The 22,161-nt window shown below is 39.2% G+C and overlaps 1 long non-coding RNA gene across 1 annotated transcript; it reads left to right on the top strand.

The window, feature by feature from the left end:
- The first annotated feature begins 352 nt into the window (after nt 1–352).
- On the top strand, nt 353–20,647 carry LOC148898845 (uncharacterized). The gene is made up of 4 exons (XR_016114648.1): nt 353–580; nt 7,160–7,213; nt 20,420–20,514; nt 20,598–20,647. It is a non-coding gene; the product is annotated as an uncharacterized LOC148898845 (long non-coding RNA).
- Nucleotides 20,648–22,161: the final 1,514 nt, after the last annotated feature.

Genomic DNA, 22,161 nt, shown 5'->3' with positions numbered 1-22,161 from the left:
CACTGAGCACGTTCAAGTTCATACGGACAACCGTGCATCTTCACATTTGGTCTACTGTACTCATGTCAACTTTCCAGACAACATCATTAAATAACTTTCAATTCCCAAGGTAATTTCAATTTACAGTCAAATTCTGGAAGCACTCCGATCACAGTTAATTGCTGTGCTCAATACGTCAATCTCCTCATAACAATTGGTCGATCGCATGACAAGGTGAAGTGACATTGTCATGAACTGACGCGATACGAATAAAGTTGCGTTAAAAAAAACCGTCAGCCTATCCCATCACTTGATTGACAGACCGGATAACCAATCAAATGACATCTCATTATTAGCTACACTCCGTGCTCAAACAACGACCCTTAGCGATGCAACGTTAACAATGTAGTTGTTAGTTACATCCTAATGTTTCGGTTTTTTCTCTTAAACGTAACATAGTGTGTAAAAATGAATGGGGGAGCTGGACAAAATAAGAAGAAAAAAAGTATCCCTATCATACGGAATGGGAGGAGGACTTTTTTTCTCACGATGACATTTTCAATGTGCGTATGTCTCGTCTGCCAGTGAGCAGTGAACTCAGGTAATGGCAACAAATGTACACAATTATGGTGTGTTGTGCAACATACGCGGTGATACATCAACATACATTGGGATTCACTTGGTTAGATTTCATATTTTTTTCAAAACACGTTTACTCCCCCCACCCCGTCAAAAAAAACCTCTTGTCTCCTGAGTGGCACTAACCAAGCCTCGAGGCATCCTTTATTCCAGATTATAGCGTCAACCATCAAGGTCTCCATGACCTCAAGAGGGCTCTCAGGATCAGACAGCTCTTGCTTGGCTTGCATTTCAGCCACACTAACTCGGATGGCTTATCCGTTTCATTTGTATTGAATGTGGCGAAGGTTTCCTCCTACCCTTGGGCTCCATGGGGGAACGCTTACATGCTGGTGTTAGGGAGCTTTTTATGCTGACTGAAGAAACATGTTAGATCCCTTACAGTGAGAGGAATGACATGGCCACATGCCGTCGCTGCACAAAAGTACATTGCATATTTGTCATTGGCTCCATTGGAGCTGTGGGGGAACAAGGAAGTTGCCGTATGATATGGATTAGCCTTTATTAGTCTCCCAGTGGAGATATTTACATTTCACAGCAGCAAAGTGATGGAAGGAAGAGGAAAGGAAAGGAAGAAGTAGAAAGACAACATTCCCGAATAAATTTGGGAATGGCAGCAAATTAAGTTGTGTTGCTATTAAATATGCCTCTGAGTTGATTGGCTCATTTACATTATTCACTGACTCAAAACTGAAGCACATACTGATAAAAATGTTCATAATTTCTTGATATATATATACTAAACTAAGGGCAGGATATAATAAGACAAGTATCAATCTTAGTAAGATGGTATCTTGTTTTTCTGTGTTTTGTACGTAACTATTCAAACTGATATCATTCCATAGTCCAATGCCATGCGGTTAAAATGTCCGACTAACAATAAAACTTTGCAGGAGCATGTTAGGCTAACGCTGGCAGTATTGTCCTAACATTAATCAACACGGACATGACTAAATGGATCATGATATCATGTTCTGAATGGAGGTGCAAACAAATCTTTTACAAAATGCCCGCAGCTGTTGACCCGATCTGAGGCGGCTGAGCGGAGAGAAGAAAATAAACGGTGCAAAGCTGGTACCACATGATAAATTTAAACATCAATACAAAGGGGATGGGAACACAAACAAACGCGAATGCTTTTAATATTATATTTTATAACAGACGCCACCTGCACAGTGACACTCTTGTCATCAATTCAATCAAATGTAGCTTTGTTTTGTGGAAATATTGGAACCACTTGTGTTTAATAACTAAAATACTGTGAGTTCATATATTAAAATAAATATATTTACCATCAAAAATTAGATTGCAGACATGCATGTAGAAACAATGAGGCGTTCTAAGGGATCTACACCAGCACAGAGATTATCACATCAGTCTTTTTCATAAATCGTTTTACATCCTTTCTCCTTTGCCCTCTCTCTGTGAATTGTGTGTAGCCATGGCCAACAACGAGGTACTCTAAAGTAGCCGTGCCATCAGACTATCTGAAGGGAAGGATGATAGGCATGGCTAGCTCACTTACAGTATATACTTCCATATAATGTCATGAAAAATGCGCAATGGCATGTGGGAATCAGATTTTTAGACAATACAGTGATACCTCGGTTTACGAACGCCTTAGCTAACAAACTTTTCGCCTTACAAACATTAAATTCGTCAGAATATAATCTTGGCATACGAACTATTTTTCAGGAAACACATGGAGCGCCAGAATGAGTGATGTATCATTCGCGAACGAGCCAGATATTGGAGCTCCTAATAAGGAGCTGAAAATGTCCGCCGACTTTTTTTGTCCTCTATTCTCCATCCCCAGTGTTCGGTTAAAGCCGCACGTGATTGGTCAAGATCTGTGGTAGAGGAGGGAGCGGACACACGTTCCAGGAAACACGAAGCAGTGAGCGGGGGGGGGGGGGGGTAGAAAACAGACAAACACACACACACACAGGAAAGGGAGACGTACGAAAGAGGATTAGGGCCACTGAAGAAAGGAAAATATGGTTGACAAGATTTTCACTTTATTCTCAGATTTTATGACTAAAGTCAGACTTCTGAGTTGCAAATTATGTTTTATGGGAACGGATTATTCTCATTTTAATGGTTTCCTATGGGAAATTAATGTTTGGAATACACACTTTTGGCCTTACACACACTTTCTGGGAACCAATTAAGTTCGTAAAATACAGTAAAGTCTCGTTATATCGATACGCAAGGGAATCCGAAAAAATATCGATATAACCGGGACTATCGATATATCCGATCCTGTGGGGGGGGGGTCTTTGTTATGGCATGTAATTTCATCATTGGGTTCATGGATTGCGTATCTAACATGTTTTTTTGTACAGTAGTGAAGTGAAAAATAAAGTTGTGCATAAAATAAAAACGTCTTTACACTTTTTAATGACTATTTCCTTTCAAAAATGCAACCAACCAATGCTAAATCGTCAAGTTCTATTCACACGAAGTCACGAACGCCAGCATGTACAATCATATGAAAAACAGTGATTGTTGCAAACAATAAAGATATCTGGATGCAACACAATTAAATACTGTACATGGATGAAAAACCAAAACTGCAACGTTTACATAATTTACGTGACGTTCGAGAGTGGCTGAATAGAATGCCGGCGCGCAGCTGTGACGTTACAACAGCTTTTTGACTGACTCAAGAAACACAAAAAGTGATGTTGGTTGCCCTTTAATGCACAGTATGGAATGTACAGTCATTTTCAAAATCATGACGCTTCAGCAGACAAAACAACAAACATTGTTGCAAAAAACGCTTGCATTCATGTAACAGTACATGTACATAACACTGCAATTAGTATGTATGTAAGCTATTTAAAAAAGTCATCAATCTTCTTCTGCTTCCCATTTTTATATTTTAATATGAACACTTCCATCTTGTTTAACGTTTCTAAAAAACCGGATGCATTTTCTACGGATTCAAAGAAAGATCGCGTGTCCGCAACCCCTTGCAACGCTTTTGTCGAAGTTGCAAAAGGTGTGCATTCAGTCGCTTCTTCTTCATCGTCATCAGCATCATCTTCATCACGGGAATCTCCTGTGGCATATTTGGCTTTGACCTCCGCTGCGATATCCGCATCTGATGAGCTTGGGAATGTCGCAATGTCTTTGTCGACTGCGACATACGATGCAATGTCGGCGACTTTTAGCTTTTCAGCCAACACTGCAAGAGGAATGTTGTCGTCATCCTCTTCGTTAGCTGCAGATGTTTCCTCACTGCACCCTGGATTTTCAAATTTGCAGTGACGGAAGCAGTTCTTGATGGTGTTTTCGGACACCGTGCTCCACGCTTTGGAAATTGCTCTGATGGCATCCAAAACAGTCCATTGTTGAAGACACACGAGCAGCCGTCTGATACACACGAGCTGCCGTCTGAAAATGGCGTCTGCTCGGGAGAGCGTAACAAGACACGTGACCAAGTTGACCAATGGCGCAACGGATATATCGATGTAAACAACAAAAATGGCCGGCGGGGGATGAAAAGGAGCACCGTAATAACCGGATTATCGTAACAACCGGGTATCGTACTAAACGGTACAAATTATACATAAAAAGACTAGAAATGTGCAAGGGAAATGAAAATAATATCGTAATAAGCGGTACTATCGTTATAACCGATATCGATATAACGAGACTTTACTGTATTCAAGAATGAAGTTGTTATAAAGGTAATGTCAAAAAAGTTAACTATAATGACAACAAAACCCGAGTTCTTCTGACATTGTCTCTTTGCTACATATGTTACGTGACAGGCCAAGAGAATCCCCGTACATCTGCTTGCTCACAAGCTAGCAGGTGGCTAACGCTTCTTATTGCGACAAGGAATAGCCTTGCGTTAACCCACCAGAGGCCTTAAAGATGGCTAACATGAATATGTCTAGACATATGACAGATGCTACACAGGAAAAAAAAGCTTTTCTGGTCATATTTAACCAGATGAGCTTTAAATGTGCTTTATGGTACATTTTTTTTCTGGAAGCTGTTGTTTATTCTGTGTGAAGCTAATGTCTCTCTGCCAGTTTGATGTGATGAAATCATGCAGTGTGATAATCACTCATTCGGCCTGAAAGGTGAGCAGAGATGAGCGGAACTTGAAAAGGTCACAAGTAATTATTGGCTTTCTTGACAGGTCTGAACTTTCCAAAACCACCTATTTTTTTGTTCTTGGGTTTGATCAGTTTGCGCATGAAGACAGCCACATTTCATCCGAGGCCTGCAGATTCCTCCATTCTCCACTGAGACCCTGCAATATGAAGGACAATTTTTTTCACTACGAGCCAGCCCGACAGTAATTTAATCAACTTAATCCCAAAACGGGATTAAAACAATCACGGTGAAGACAAGATGGATGTTTGATAGGGCCCATGGCATAAGGTCATCAAGCCACCTGGAAGTGGAGTTTAAGTGATTATTATATTGTTCCGGGCCAATCACTTAATTTGATTGCTCCATTTTCAATTATTTTGATTCCTCAGAGGTGCATCACACACACATGCGCACGCGGCGAATGTCATCTTCTATTTCCATTGTGAACAGGCCACACATATGACCAAACAATTGTCATCATCGTAGCAAATATCCTTGGCTCATCTTTTCTTTCGTTCCCCGGGTACCTGTATGACAAAGAATACGGCGACGATATAACAATTCCCCCCACTGTCACATTTATTAGTATGTAAAATGTGTGCGCATGCAGAGAGTTAATGGAATATTCTAACACCTCAGAGAACACTGTGGATTGATTTATGTGAAGCTGAGTTAACACCGATTGTTTTTATAATAGGCAGCGGACGTTGGCAAGATTGCATTATCTCCCCATGTGTTCGCAAAAATAGATTATTTTAATGGTACATGAAAACTATGTCAATAAAAATGATATACCTGCAATTTCAAATATGCCAACTCTCTGACTCTGGCATGCATATATTCATTAATTGGGTGATTTTATAAATGGGGGGTCTTGGTGGATGAATACTACTACCTTGATTGTGTATTATCTTGTCAGTGGGGCCGTTATGTTGATATTTCTGGTTATAATGGAGCTAAGATACACAAATCTCAATAATGTTATTTGTATCCGTGCCTATACTGTCATTAAATTATATTCGTACAGTATGTGTACGGTATGTATATATATATATATATATATATATATATAGAGAGAGAGAGAAAACCATATTTTCCAGCATATAATGTGCACCTAAAAGCCTTGATTTATTTAAAAGATGATCCTGCACCTTATGCGCCGGTGCGCCTTGTATGTGAGGTAATATTGAGCCACAACATGTCTCGCAACTACAGTCAGCAGCCACCGACTCTATCTCCCCTTGTAGAAGAAGTCGTATGTTACCTCAGCCAGCCTCTACTGTAGCGCCTTATAATGTGGTGTTCCCTATATTTGGAAAAGCTTTATATATTTATATATTATATTTGGAAAACTTTTGCTTTTATTGAAGGTGCGCCTAATAGTCCGGTGCGCCTTATATATGGTGAAAGTTTGAAAATACACCATTCATTGGGGCTGGGCCATATACTCCAGTGCATGTTATATACCGGAAAATATGATATTGATTTATATATACGTATATATTGATGTTCTCAAATGTTAATACTCATTCTCAGTCTGGGAAATGATGCATCATGATAATGTGTAACAGAGAATTTGATAAAAATATACAAATGATAGCTCTCCAATTGTCTCTTTATCCAACCGTTCATGAAAGGGCATGGCTGGATTACGAGCCGATGAAGGGGAAAAAACATGCAAGCATGGATTTTGACAATGCAGAAATGACTCACAGGAGCTCACTCTTGGCTCAAGGGATTTCATTTATTGCCATTTATGCTGCTTCATGATAGGAGGTAAAAGGGAGGTACTCTACATCAGCCTGGTTAAATGTATTATATGGTTATTTGTGTTGTTCTTATAGTAAGGTATATATTTTCCCTATTCATAGTGAGATAAATAAAAATACATTCAACTCACCATTTTTCTTCAGTATAAGATGAATGGAATAAATAGAAGAGAATTGGTCCTTGAGTATAATTAGGTGTGGCATTGAGACCGGTCTTTGTGGATAATTGTTTTTGTATATACAGGAGGACTCGGTCACTCCATTATACAGCAAAATTATAATTATGAGCTAAAAAAGGATATGGTGCTGTCAAATGCAATCAGGATCGCAATGCACCACAATCAACTCAGCTTGCAAAGTTAAAACTACGACACTACGCTCTTAAAGATAAAAATGTGGCAGACACTCATTTAGGTGACCAGCTGTGCATCTGATTATAGCTGGCAAAGTAATGAGGCTGATTGCTCAACGTGCTGAGAGCCACCTGCAGCACGAAAGACTAAGACTAGGTCGTATGAACAAACAACTAGGGATGTTCCGATCATGCTTTTTTTTTTTGCACCCATTTCAAAATCAGAGTCACCATAATTTGAGGGTCTAATGAGACAAGGAGGAAAAAAAAGAGTTTATACTAAGTGTCTTTTTTTTTTCCTGATTAGGCTCCCTGGATATTAGGATGCAGACCGCTGATTCTGACTAACTCGTATATTCAGGTAAACATAAATCATTTTTCGTACAAGACACTTTCTTGACTCTTTCACCAGTGACAACTTTTTCGGTACGAGAGACAAACTCACAAACTTTTTTTCCTCCTGTGTCATTGCCTGCATGCCCCTCCATGGCGGAGGGCTCGCAGCGGGGTAGGGCAGGTGGTCACCTGTCAAATGCCACCAAGCAGTCATTGAAAAGCAGCAGGGACACAAACTGGTGTGATATAATTTACAGGCACACGGTGATTTAAAAAATGTGATGCGCATAAGGAGAAAAAAAAATCTGCAAGTGGGCAGTTACTGTTTACAGAGTTTGTTTTGTTTTTGAGGTGACCAACATAAAAACAATAGGGCCGCCCACAATCACGAATATCCTCCTCCAATCCAGGTGGCTAAGACTGACCTGTGAAATGTAACAGAGAGACTGCTAGGAAATATAAGAACATACGCGAGTTGACAACTAGTGTGCAGGAAGAACACCAGAAAATACGGTATTTTTCCTGTGTATAAGGTGCACACAAAAGGCTTGATTTTCTTCAAAAGATGACCCTGCACCTTATACGCAGGTGTGTCTTATATGTGAAATAATATTGAGCCACAACACTGACTCCATTTCCCCTTGTAGAAGAACTAATGTGTAACCTCAACCTCTACTGTAGCGCCTTATAATGAGGTGTGCCTTATATTTGGAAAACATATATATATATATATATATATATATATATATATATATATATATATATATATATATATTTATATATTTATATATTATATTTGGATTTTTTTTCATTCATTCATTATATGTGGAAAAAGTATAACACACCGTTCATTGGGGGTGCGCCTTATACTCCGGTCAACTTATACCCCGGAAAATTTGGTAATCTTGAGCCACAACAGGTCTCGCAACTACTGTCAGCGGCCACCAACTCCATTTCCCCTTGTAGAAGAACTAATGTGTAACCCCAGCCTCTACTTTAGTGCCTTATAATGAGATGTGCCTTATATTTGGAAAACGTATACATATTTCTATATTATATTTGGATTTTTTTTTCATTCATTACATACGGGCAATCCTGCCTATAATGTTTTATAGTGGTAAATAAATGACACAACAAAACGATGGTTACTTGAAAACAGTCTTTTGCATTCTATTTCAAAATATCTCATGTCATTTATTTTCTTCTCTGGAGCTTTTGGTCTTTTCCGTTTGAGAGCTCTTGTGTGACAAGTTGAGAGGTGACAGCATACCCAGTTGTTTTTGTGTTAGGATCAAACACAAACGTGCAAGGCAGCGGTGACTCAAAAAGAGGAAATTAAATGCTGTTGACACTGGGTGTACTGTGTATCGCTTATAGACTCAATTAAACATTAAGGAGCGTTTAGGGAGAGAATATTACTTGTATAAAACTCCATCATGAGTGCTCTTTTCAGACGTGTACCCTGGAGTGCCCTCCCATCATCTCTAAGGCTTGCCGGATCAGTGGACTGTTTCCAAATGAGCCTTTTTAATTCAGCAACAGGCTAGTTTATGAATGTGTCACTCTATGTTTTTATGTATGTTTGATTACTCTGTATTGGTTGGAGAATCATGGCTGGCTTCCGCTGTTTGTTTGTTACAGAGGCAGTTTTGAATCTGATCAAATGGCCATGACGTGGGGTACCTCAGGGGTCTGTCCTCTGACCCATTTAGTTCTGTCTCAAAATATAGTTCTTAAGACATTTGAATGATGTTAATGAAGCAGTTTCTGATTTGGGAGGAATGTCAGGGCCATTTGACTGTCATCGCTGGACAGCTCTGGCGTGATTGTGCTTTTTTGCACCTGTAATGGGCAGTATTATCACAGCCTCGAAAAAGCGCCGATGCATGTGTCGACCTGTCGCGGCTTGGAACTGAAGCGGATTTACGTAGGTGAGATGTGAGACAATCTGTTTTTGTCAATGGATGCTATAGCTTTGTGTTTGCTTTCAGCATTTAGCTTGTAGCAGATGTGTATATTCCACCATGACGTCCTTCATCCACTGGTGGAAGGAGGCTTTGATTGTCTCTAGAACTGCTTCATGCAACAAAGAGGGTTCAGAACGATTGCAGATGTCTGTGTTTTTTGTGTTGTGTCACATTGTTTGTTATTTTATTTTTGATTTCAAAATGACGCCGCGAGAGTGTCTGCCTTTACAGCAGCTTCTGTACTTTGTTTTTGCTGCTGTGAAATGTAAATTTCTCTACTGTGAGAGAAATAAAGGCTCGTCTAATCTACTCTAATCTATGAAGATTGTATCCCCCAATACCTGGTCTCGCTCAACTCGCCATTCAAGCGAGTATATAGCCAGTGACTCAAAAAAAAAAAAAACTTCACGCAGGGACATGTACAGTCGCCCACTCTGTATTTATTTCTTTTCCCCTCTTCATATAGGGCAAAATAGTCAATAATCTACACCTCGTTCATGCTTCCAATACCGTATGTGGTTTCCTTCTACTTGCACACCAAGTAGGAGGAAATCACATTACTTCAACATAGCCTCTCTTGAAAGCTTTCTCCCTGCGTAATGGCCCTGGTCCGATTGACAGGACCGCTGGCCCCAACTTTCCCATTGATCAGATCACCTCGTTACAATTTTACACCAGGGCATCCCAGCAGGGCTACATATTGCACATTTTATTTCAGTTTCTGATGTGACTCTCACAGGATTAGAGAAATCTGCCACAGGCAATTCCCCCCCAAACCATTGCCGTTTTCCCTTTTTCCATTGAACTTGATAACACACTCCAAAGTTTAAGACTTCCAGTTAAAATGAAAAAATATTACCTTGATCCACACCAAGTTTTAAAATATGCTACTTATTCAAATAGTGGCCATTTAAAAAAAAACTTCCCTTTTTCACTGAAAATCTCAGTTCGCAGTACAGTGGAACATATCTGCATACAGCTAACTTTGAGCCCATTTCAACTCTGTTGCAAACGAACCAATCAGCACAGCACATTATATACATTCCCTCATGACTTGCAGCATGTAGTAAAAGAGTTCCTGAAAATATATACGAAATATAGAATGAATTCAGCAAAGGAAGAAGCGGGAAAGGCTCGGAGATGACAAGTTTTAGTTCATTATGAATCGATGGTTAGAAAAGCGGGGGCATGAAAATGCAACTGTATGATGTCCAACATTAACATTGTGCTTAAAGTCTTCGATCTGTTTTTGTTGAAACTCTTAAATGATATTCACCGAGTGTCACACTTAACCCATAGACGGCGCTCCCATGGAAACCACAACAAAATTATTTTTTCAGACCGTGTGATGAAACCAACGTTTCAGTCAAGCTTTGTACTGTAATTCCCAGAGGCCACCTGAGGAATAAGTTCAGCACATTTAAATTATCCAACATCATTTAGGCCGTTTGATGATGTTACCTTTCCTTTTATAAAGTGCACGCCCCATTAAACGAAGGGCAGGTCCACTTTTTTCAGGCCAGCGCGCACGCTCATTGCACTGTAAAAAGATCATTAATGATTCTACTCAGAGCGGCGGGGGCTACTTAGCAGCACTTTGCGGCTTAAGCATGTCTGCCTGGTTGCTTTCGGGTATTTTAATGCACGAGTGTCAGACTGAGGTCGTTGAGGGCCATTATCCTACTTCGTTAGATGTTTCCGTCCTCCAACACGTTCGATTCATATGATCAGGATCACGATCAGGCTCTTGCAGAGCTTGCCGATGAGCTGTTGATGAATTGAATTAGCCGTGAGAAGTCAAGAAACTCGGTATTTAAAGAAATAAAAAAACAAACACATTTTTTGTCAATTTTTTTTTGTTATATGGAGGCCAACATGTCAATTCACTTCAAAAAAGTCAACTTATTAATGATCGGAGCAGCTCATTGATGTCAGACAAAATTAATTTCTTATGACATGATCAATTTGGTAAAAACATAAAAAACTTTCTAATATATATATATATATATATATATATATATATATATATATATATATATATATATATATATATATATATATATATATATATGAAATGTAAATTTCTCCACTGCGAGACTAATAAAGGCAAATCCAATCCAATCCAATACTGAATATACTGTGTGTATATATATATATATGTATATATATATATATATATATATATATATATATATATATATATATATATATATAAATGTGTGTGTGTGTGTGTGTGTGTGTGTGTGTGTGTGTGTGTGTGTGTGTGTGTGTGTGTGTGTGTGTGTGTGTGTGTGTGTGTGTGTGTGTGTCAAGGAATTTTCAGGGGTGGTGAGACCCGACCAACTGAAATTAAAAGTGAGGTCCTTGACATTTTTGACTCGTATTTTCTCGCCGTACTGGCACCATCTGCGGTTTAAATGAGTTCACGTGGAAATGGCGATTACGTTACCGCTCACCCTCAAGGGATCAGTTGAGCAGCCCTGAATCTTTCACAAAGAGACAAAAGACTGTAAGATGAATTCAAAAGGAAGCTGAACTTCACTTGAACCAGATGGGTTTGCATCTCGCAAAGTCTCTGACAGGTGACAGGTGACAAGGGAGAGGTGTTTCCTCGGCCAGATTGCAAATGAATGCTCCCGACGTAGTTGCTGCTGCCGCGCAGCTTTTGAAAGGATATTTGTTCGACAACAACGGTGTAAAAGGCATGACATTTGTGTCAGTCAAAGGTCGCTCTACGGTATCAAAAATCAAGTGGAATCAGAGAAAATGAACCTCGCGTGGGGCATCTGTTCGAATCTCCTGTGTTTATAAATGTGTTTGCCAGACTGAATTTGATGAGAAAAGACCCAGAATACGATTTCCCACTATTAGCATAGCAACCAGCGCAGATGATATCATCTTCTGAAGATAGTCTATTACATTCTCCCCGCTGAAGTCGAAGCCCTGTTTATATTTGCGCAAATAAGCATTTAAATAAAATGATGCTATCGTTCTGAAATTAAAAAAAAACCTTTTTTCCTCCCAGAGTGATAAATCTCATTGCGCCAACCACGCACTTTATTGCGAGCAGTAGATAAGTTATATTCCCTACCTTGATGGTGGCCTACAGCGAACATTGGCTCGGGCATAATGATTAAAAAGGGTGAAAAAGGTTGGCGGATCCATTACAAAGTTCAGTTCTGTCTGCACAGCAGCAACATATAGTGTAGTTGTTACGTATCGTAATGGCTCTGTATGGTTGAATCATAAAGATCATTTTTGAAACAAGATGTTTATTTCCATCCTCACATGCATCGATGACTCATATATAAAACGTGCTTGTCTCCAGGCGTTTGTCTTTCAACAAAAATAAAACAAAGTTCAGCACGCTGTGCTTTTGATCTTCAAATAACGCAAAAGAATCATAAGTGCCAGTTTGTTAGTCCCTCCATCCCAGATGTTAGATGTACACACGGATATCAGTTCCAGTTTCTTCTATTTTTGAGATTAAATCAAACAGCAGTGCGACAACGATAAATGGATTTTCAAAAGATGCCGAGTGTACAAATAGGACGTCTATCCCCCAATGTGGAATTTGTTAACAGGCGATGAAACGGTTTACTGGGCGAAAAAAATAAAAACATTATTTCTTCCACCTGGGAGGCAATCCTTTGTTGATTTTCAGACTTAATAAAATTCAAATGACACCCTTTAGAAAATGTGTTCATGGAAATGATCTTATCTATGACCCCCAAACCTAAAAGTATGCAAATCATGCATAGAACATCACTCATTAAAACAAGTGCCACACAAAAAAAATTATCATTGTTATTTTCTGCCTTCAAAATCAGTCTGGTTCCACATGATTGGATTGCACAGTTAGGGTACAGCGTGTCGTCTAACTGCCAAATATAAATTAAGATTGCAAAGAAAAACTGCTCCATTTTCTCATCAGAATTTTTCACAGTGGTTGAGAAGAAAAAAAGGGGAGGACGGAGGATTCTATTTCTCCGGGGAATCATTTTTCACTTTGAATTACTCACTCTGTCCATTCATCTTCTGGCCAATAAAGTATCGGATCCTGCGCACACCTTGTCATCTTGAAGATTTTATATCAGTCCAGATGAATTATATTTGATCCTTGTTCCACTGTGCTCCTATTGGGTACGACAGACGAAAGCTGATTACTTAAGGGACACCCAAAGTGCTAAATAAATACATTAACGAACAACATATTCAAAGGAGGAATTAGGACCGTTGTGCACCTGAATGAAAATGCGTTTTCCCCTTTGGATGGGTAAATACAAATAAAGTAAATAATAATAAAAAATTGATGATGATAAGAATAATAATTATAATAATAATAATAATAATAATGTAAATAGTAACACATAAAAAGAGGAAACTGATAGTAACAATTATTTTCATAATCACTCGAATTCCAAATTACGTTTAAAAATGTGAAATTTGTAATCTAATCTAGATGGGTTAAAATGTATTACTTCATTCACTGCCATCTCCAAATGTATTTGGGAATTGAAAATATGACATGGAGGGCTATTCCCAGATTTTTTTTTTTTTTTTTTTTCTTGCAGGGGGCTGCCGATGAAGCACTGGTCAGACCTCTGGCAATGTTTATTCCCTTTCACGTGGGGGCAGCATTTTCCTTTTGCCCATGTTAGCGTTTTGTTAAAGCTTCAGCTGTTGTATTGTATTGTATTTTGTTCAGCTGCCCCCATTTCAAGATCAGATACTCCAGGCTCATATAACTAAGGAATTACTGTAACTCTGAGAAGACAGTCTAAAGTTTTTAACGCTGTATTAAATGTTTATATAGTCTTAAAACTCAATATTCTGTGGGTCCTGCAATTTCAGTGAAAATGACAAAAACCCTGCCACTGGAGTGGACACATTTTTTTTCACATCATCTGGCAGTGAATTAATTAATATAAATTTTGAACCTGGCTGCATGTTTTATATTAAGACAGATGTCACTGACAGAATACAATGCAATACAATACAATGCATATTGATTTATATAGCGCTCTAAAGACAACTGAAGCTGTAATAAAGCGCTTAACATGGACACCTATTATATAAAGGAAATAAAGCAGTCACAAAAATAATAGAAAGCACCAGGAAGTAAAACTTAAGTCTGAATCATGCTGAATCAAATGTCAAACAGTACAAGTGAGTTTTTAGGTGGGTTTTAAAGGGCAGAATCAGTTGAGTTCTTATTTCGGTACAGGATGAAAATTAATAGGCTGCAAACTGACAAGTAGCATGTTCATTGCTATAGACGGACGGGTCACACTTATAATTAATAGCTCTCCCTACCTCACCCTACTGCCATCTGAATTTTAGCCTTTCTGACTGCCACTTCACTCACCTGTTCTTGTAATGTGTGTGCTGAATGGACAACTGTGAGAATCTATAGGGTCCTCGTGGTGACAATTTTCCTTGGTTCCAGTTCTCTTTTTCCTCACATGACAAACCCCAAAGCAGACATAAACTGAGCCCGGTGCTCAAGCTGTCAATAAATGTCAAGGTTGCCCATTTTATACAGTAAATGCTTGTCACCCTCAGGTTTGCGTCAGCTCCGCACCATGCTGATTAGTTTTATTTGTTTCTCTCTGCATTCCCTGGAGATATCTATGTTAAATTGCTTTTTGGTCCAGAAGCTCCTCAAATTCATTAGAACTTGTAATGGACTTTGCCTCGGTGAAGGCGTCGCACGCTTTATCGATTGTGCCTATTGGGTATCGCGGAAACTTCTTCACGCTGCTGAATAATTCATCCCCGCATTGCGTTTAATGTCCTAATTGTTGTAATGTTTTGATGGCAAACTGCTTGGGAGGAAACAAGGCTGACTGTGTCTCTGACAGGCTAATTTAAAAGAGGGGATAGAAATGTGATCATTTTTCAAACAGTATATTTGTTTGCATTATGAAGACAATAACTGGAAGGCAAACAAAGTTTGAGAAGGGTGACGCCTCTTCGTTTTAATTAAAAACCACAGACGGCTTAATTGTGGTGCAGTTGTGCTCTGGTGGATCCGTGATGGCTTCAGACACCAAAACTGAGATTGCAAGAGGCTGTAGATATTGCTTTCCGGTTTATGCCCCATGGTGTCAGTATCATGTATTGAACCCATTTTTCCTCCCAAACTTTCTTTCCGAGGGGTAATGAAGTCCCCTTAGATTTGTTCAGTTGTTTGGAGACACGCGAACACCTCAGAGTGAAAAGTTACTGCGGTTTTGCTGTGTATCGACTAGATAAAGGTGCGCTAAAGGGAATATAATACAATAAAACACAGCATTATTTAGACACAGCCTGTACAATCACTGCAGCTGTAACAAAGCCAAGAGAACTGGTCGCTAACATGGACGTCAAATATATAAATGCAAATTGGATGACAAAACAATACATGAAAGACAAAAGTTATGAAGATAATCCCGAACACATGCGGTGTGCCTCGGGAACTACTTTTTTTCTACTGGTTTTAGCTTCGTACAAATGAGCCACTGAATAATAATAATTCTTTTCATTTCTAAACGCCTTTAAAAACTCTCAAGGACACTTTAAGACCCCACCGCTACCAAACCATACTATGAACTCCTTCAATTGCAGCTTCTGGTTATCAACTATTTGTTGTTATTAGTAGTAGTCACATTTAGTAGTGTGCGCGCGTGCAAATATGTGTACATTATGTCATGGCTTATACTTTTAAATTTAAATATATTTTTTTCTCTCTTGATGACACTTTTTGAAGTAGACTCAACATTTCTAGCTACATATCGATTTGCTAACTATTAGCTATCTATCTATCTAGATGTTAGCTGTCTATTAGCAAGCTAGCTTTCTATCTATTTGAGTTAGTTAGCTATCTATTTATCTAGCTGGCTATCTAGCTAGCTAGTTATTTGCTGTATATTAGCTATCTATCTCGCTAGCTATCTGGCTTGTGTGCAACTGTGAATCACAGATGCAAATGAGTTGGGTCTCAAATCTGATCAAATGCTCCTCAGACACCTCAGTCAATTTGACTGCGCTCATTAGCTGAGTGACACCTGACACACCTGCTTTTCTCTACTCTGGATAACTGCAGAAGTTAAATGTTAAAACTTTATTCAAGGCCACTGCAAAGTGGCTAAAATTAGCATGAGTCAGCCGTTTGACTCCATCTTAAAATCCTGCCTCAAATGTTTTGCTTTAACCCTAAACGAATCCCATTTGATGGAATTTGTATGAACACAAGGCAAAGTAGATGCAGATAAGATTTTGAGTGCCACTCAATGATAACGAGAAAATCGCTTACCTGCAGATTCCTATGAATACCTAATATTAGGGCTGCCGTTCTCAAACATTATTCATGTAAAGTGCTTATTTTAATGACATTTCTCCGACAAAGGCAAAAGTTAGCCGACACAACGGTGCGGATGAGCGAGCGATGTTAAAAAGGTTACGTGGGCCGCATGTTCTCTCAAAAGTGCCAGCGAAACGTACGCCGTGTTGGGAACGCCGAATTGTCATCGCTGGGATTAATAAAGAATGAGCTTCTTTAATGTTTCGCCTGGGCGAGCTCATAAAAGCTGGCGTGTGCAAAAGTCAGAGATGGAATACAAATAACACCAAGACCAATAAATGTCACACCGTTATTTTTTTGTGTGTGTTTGCGAGGCTTGCAGGAAATGTGAAGTGTTATGTGCCCCCCGATATAGAGCCAGGCGAGCAGGAAAAAGTCATTTTTACTCATCATCATGGCAGAGAGTATTGAAATAAGCCGAGTCCATCAAAGGAAGGCTTGTTGTCATGTGAGGCCCGTCCTTCATCTGGCTGCGATTGTAGAATTACTTCAATGACCTTTTGCAAACATGTTCCTCCAAACGTATTTTTCACGTCATCTTTTCCTCGTGGCTCTCCTTCCGTCTGCCTTTTCACACATTCAGAGTCATTTCAACGCGCCATTTGTCATCTCAGTTCAATTTTTAGCCCCCATAACAATCTTTTGCCTTTGCTTGGATAGGCTTCGAATTGGACACTTTCGCTTTCTTTTTGGGCTACAATACTTATTTTGGTCAGATGGCAGCTGATTTGAATATTTTTTTTGTATATGTTATGAATGCCATTGAATGTCACGGAATAAGATTGTTAGATATAATAAGCCAGACAGATGGAGCTTGTTTGTGTAATGTGGTTTGACACAATCATGTTTTTCTTTTAAATAATGAAAAATAATAATATTGTACTTTATAAATGAACAGTATATGGTAATAACATTCTCACTATTGTACCCTGTACATGGTTTGGCTTAAGGTAGAATCCATATATTCAAACAAACTGGGGAAAAACGCATTTCTGCTACAAGTGAAAGTGCAGTGATATTTAGCAGAGCATAAAAAATAGATGCTGGTCTACATTATTATCTTTTCTGTCTACATGTGTTGCTGCAGTGTGTGGGGGTCACGAAATGTGTTATTTAAAAATGTATGACATAACACATAGATGCTCTTTGTTAGCCTCATTTCTCATTGTTTAACGTGAATCTAGCAGATGTTTGACTTTTTTTTAATAATGTGAGTTGTTTATTTTTCACCCTGTTCTCTAAAATGTTTTGCCTGTAGGATAAAGGGCCGTTTTTGGCTGCGTCTTTAGGGACGCTCACAGACAAGAAAAACAAGAAAAGCTCAGTTTGAAAAATGCAATAGGTTTGAAACGAGACGAGATTTAAAGATGTTGGTGTTTCTTGTTTTAATGTCTTGTCCTGCAGCTGTGATGTCTCACTTGCGGTGGGAACCAAATCAGCGAGTAGTTTCAGCTCCCACTTGGTTGAATCATTGCCATTGGTAAGGTAATTCCAGTTAATTGAGATGGGGGTTGGAGGGGGGATGTGTTCATTTGGAGAGAGGCATTTATTTGTATGTGTGCCTCGTAGAGGCTTGATCAATGTTAATGTGCAAGCAATTTATCACAAACATTTTGGATTTTGTTCTGAAGAAACACAGTTTGTGTACTACATGACGTTTTGCATATTTAGTCAACATAAACTAAAACATTCAAGACCCACGTAAACAACAAAAACTAGAATGCTACATTGTAACTCACACACACAGTCACACACACACGCACTCACATCATGTCTGTGCCTTAACCTATGATCCACCAGAGACAAAGAAAACACAGACAGAGGCCTCGGGCTAGAAAGATCCGTCAGCGATAAAAGAAACTTAAATCAATTCCATTTGGTTTGGTGCCTTAGTGTTACGATACATCATTAGAATTCTGCTAATGCGGGCATGAATTTTCCAATGAATGTAACTGCAGGCAAACAGTTGGCATAATTGTATGAAATGGAATAAAACTCCGTTCAGAACACGTGTGAATTTCTTCTCTTTCATCCTTATCTGGCATGCTTGATCTCTTCACTGTTGCAAAACTACATCCTGATATGCTACTGGAATGCTTATTTTTTTCCTTTTCTTTCTCGCTTTCCATCATATCAGTTTCGACTCAGTGGGCTTGCGTTAGCAGGTCAAAACTGTCGTGCTGTTGCGCTAAATTGATCGTATGCATTGCATTAATTACCGCACACAGAGGTGAAGCACCCCAACGGGTCTTTTTTATTATTCCCCTACTTTGGTATTGTGTTTTACAGCTGAAAGGCCAAACTAAGAGGTGGTCAAAGAAACCTCATTGATAGTACAGACGTACCAGAAATAGGATGAATCTGAGTGGTTTGCTGAACCCCTCTTGTGATGCTCATGGCTTCAAGCTGACGTCGGCCATTATACTTTAGTGCTTTAGCCCAGTCTGCTTTGTTTTATGAAGAGTGAAAGAAGTACGAATGGTGGGCTTTTTTCTTAACTTGTAACCTGAACTTGATTTTCTTAGATTTTCCGCTGAATCAGAAACCGACTGTTATTTTACAACAAAGGGTGTAAGACGTACTACTGGATACCTTTATTCCTGTTGCTAGCATTAGCCACGGATGTGTATAACGACGGTGTCACTTTTTATTTTTAGAACGAACGTTGTATGAGGAAGTACTACTGGCTACCTTTATTCCCATTGTTAGCATTAGCCACGGATGTGTATAGCGACTGTGGATGTTTTTATTTTTAGAACAAATGGTGTATGAAGAAGTACTACTTGCTACCTTTATTCCCATTGCAAGCATTAGCCACGGATGTGTATAGTGATGGTGTCACTTTTTATTTTTAGAACTAACATTGTATGAAAGTACTACTGGCTACTATTTAATCCCATTGCTAGCATTAGCCACGGATGTGTATTGCGACAGTGTCATTTTTTATTTTTAGAACGAACAGTGCAAGAAAAAGTACTACTAGCTACCTTTATTGCTATTGCTAGCATTAGTCAAGGATGACGATAGCGAATGTCAGTTTTTAATTTTGAGAAGGAATGTTGTATGAAGTACTACTACTGGCTATCTGTTATTCCCATTGCTAGCATTAGCCACGGATGTATATAGCGACTGTGGTAGTTTTTATTTTTACAACAAACGTTGTATGAAGAGGTACTACTGGCTGGCTACCTTTATTCCTGTTGCTAGCATTAGCCACAGATGTGTATCACGACTGTGTCAGTTTTTATTTTTAGAACGAACGTTTAATGAAAAAGCACTACTGGTTACCTTTTTTCTTGTTGCTAGCATTAGCCACAGACGTGTATAGCGACGTTGTCACTTGAGGCTACTACTGTGTGAGCTAATAATTTGTATCTGATTACTGTATTTTGCGATTGTATGTTATAAGATGAATGTAACTTTGTTTATTTTTCCTCTGAAGGGGTAGCCTACTCTGTTTCTTTTTAGAACATTGATCACAGTAAAACACTCCTTGAGCAACATTGGCACACTGCGTTGCAACTTTAATGCAGTTTCCTCATAAAATATTTGTGCCTCTCAGCCCAGCAACACAATGCTGACTGATTGCTCTCTTTCACCATCTCGGAAAGTTGCCCTGTGCTAAACGGACGTTGCATGCATTCACAGAAACATATGGTCAGAGTTGAAGGTCATAGTCCTTTGGGCTGTGAGGACGGAGAAGTCTGAACTACTAAAGCAACATTTTAAAATGAATGATGTTTAAATTAAGTCTGATGTCACAGTGATATCTTTTGCAAGTATTGGATTGCCAATTATCACTTTTTTATTAGTTATTTTCAATTTTTTTCGTAACATATTCCACTGAGTCATTCAGATTTTTTTTCAGCAGCCTGCAGTCAGTGAAATTGCCTTTCTCTTGTTATATTTTGTATTTCAGAGTTGGAAATTACACTTCACAAACACGGTAAGAACCAGGGAGCAAAACGAACGAACCGGACCAAGTCAGAAAATTACATTGCATTTATTCATCTGGTAAGTTTGATGACTTTACTCGCCTTTGAACTGGATAGGTCAAAATATATTTGTCAAATTTACAGCTAAAATTTGTTTTTCAGCTCGATCAACACTCCACCATTGCCTGACCTTGTCTCAAGGTCCCCAGAAGGCAAGATGATAAACCTCCGAGTCCACTTGTATACATAATCATGTTATTCACAGCGATGCATCTGCCACGGTCACAGATGAGTACAACTTTACTCAGATGGTTACGTCTTTCTCTGTGAGCCAGAAGCGCTAAGCCAATGCCAATGAAGAGAAACGCGGCAAATGTGCCAGTTTATTCCGAGCAATGGGAAATCAAGAAAAGATTTATGGGCATAATAATGAATTGCATGTCTGCTTTAATTACAACAATCCTTGGCTCTTTGAAGTATGCGGCAATGCGCTCGCCTTATGTCTTAGCCCTTAACACTGAATAGATAAGCGTGCATCATATATTGGATTTGCATGTTGTTGCGATGTGGTTAACAAACTATAGCAAAAGAGGCTTAATTGCCTGCATAAATACTTCACATGTATTCCCGTGAACATTTAGGATGACAATTCATTGTCCGTTATTGAAATATAAGCCAAACAAAGCTGCCAGCATACAGCGTTTGCGAAATCCGTCCCATTGGAAGCCACTCATGAGTCATGAGCACCTCCGATGTCATCCAAGCATCATTAGAGGGGCAGAGGAGAGCCAACACAGATGCTTTTCACTTACGTGGCTTCTGCTGCACCTGTCCCTGCCGTATGTTAAGAGCTGCGACCATTCCAAAACAGGAATGAACAATGTGAATGGGTCAAAATGACCTGCCAAATCATGTGTGTGACAGTGCCACCTGTGTCTCTGTGGGCATTAACTTCAGCCTTCTCTCTGTACACTGAGTTCGTAAACTAGTGGTTTAGAAAAGAACAACAATATGTCAGTTTTTGGCAGGCCGCAGGTCTCCAAAGAACCAAACCTCCCAAATAAACACCTGCTCAACTCAGTGGCACATCTGAGACTTCATACATTTGGTTTGCATGTTGTTAATTTCACTCATTCGTTTGTTGACAGAAGAACACTTTCTTCCGGGGTATAAGGCGCACCCAAAAGCCTTAATTTTCTTTCAAAAATAACCCTGCGCCTTATACGCCAGTGTGCCTTATATGTGAAGTAATATTGAGCCACAACAGGTCTCGCAGCTACTGTCAGCAACCACCGACTCCATTTAGAAGAAGTAGTGCGTAACCCCAGCCTCTACTGTAGCGCCTTATATTTGGAAAACTTGTACCAGTGTTTGAAATAACGTCTGCCCGGAGGCCTGGGGCGTACAACTTTTATGTCGGGCGTACAACTTTCAAAACGTCTCGGCCCGGGTGGCCGACAACTTCTTAAAAAAAGAAGAAAAAAAAAAGATGTTTTTTTTTTTCAAATCAAACGTTTGTTTTATTCAATAAAGCAAAAGCTACAAGCAAACCGCCACAAGCCACGTGGACTCCTCTTTCTAAGCGCCTTTCAAAACTTTCAAATACACTTTACAGTCACGGTATAGTCCGAAGCACGAAACAGGCTTCTGATTGGCTGCCGTGCCGCATATGCAAATTGCCAAGCGAACGTTCGTTTGGCAATTTGCATACACGAACGTTTGTTTG

This window comes from Hippocampus bargibanti, linkage group LG04, assembly GCF_051943395.1.
Source record: "Hippocampus bargibanti isolate YZ-2025 linkage group LG04, ASM5194339v1, whole genome shotgun sequence".
In the NCBI taxonomy this organism is placed as follows: domain Eukaryota; kingdom Metazoa; phylum Chordata; class Actinopteri; order Syngnathiformes; family Syngnathidae; genus Hippocampus; species Hippocampus bargibanti.
Note: the sequence above shows the minus strand (reverse complement) of the source record. Positions and strands in the feature narration are given on the sequence as shown.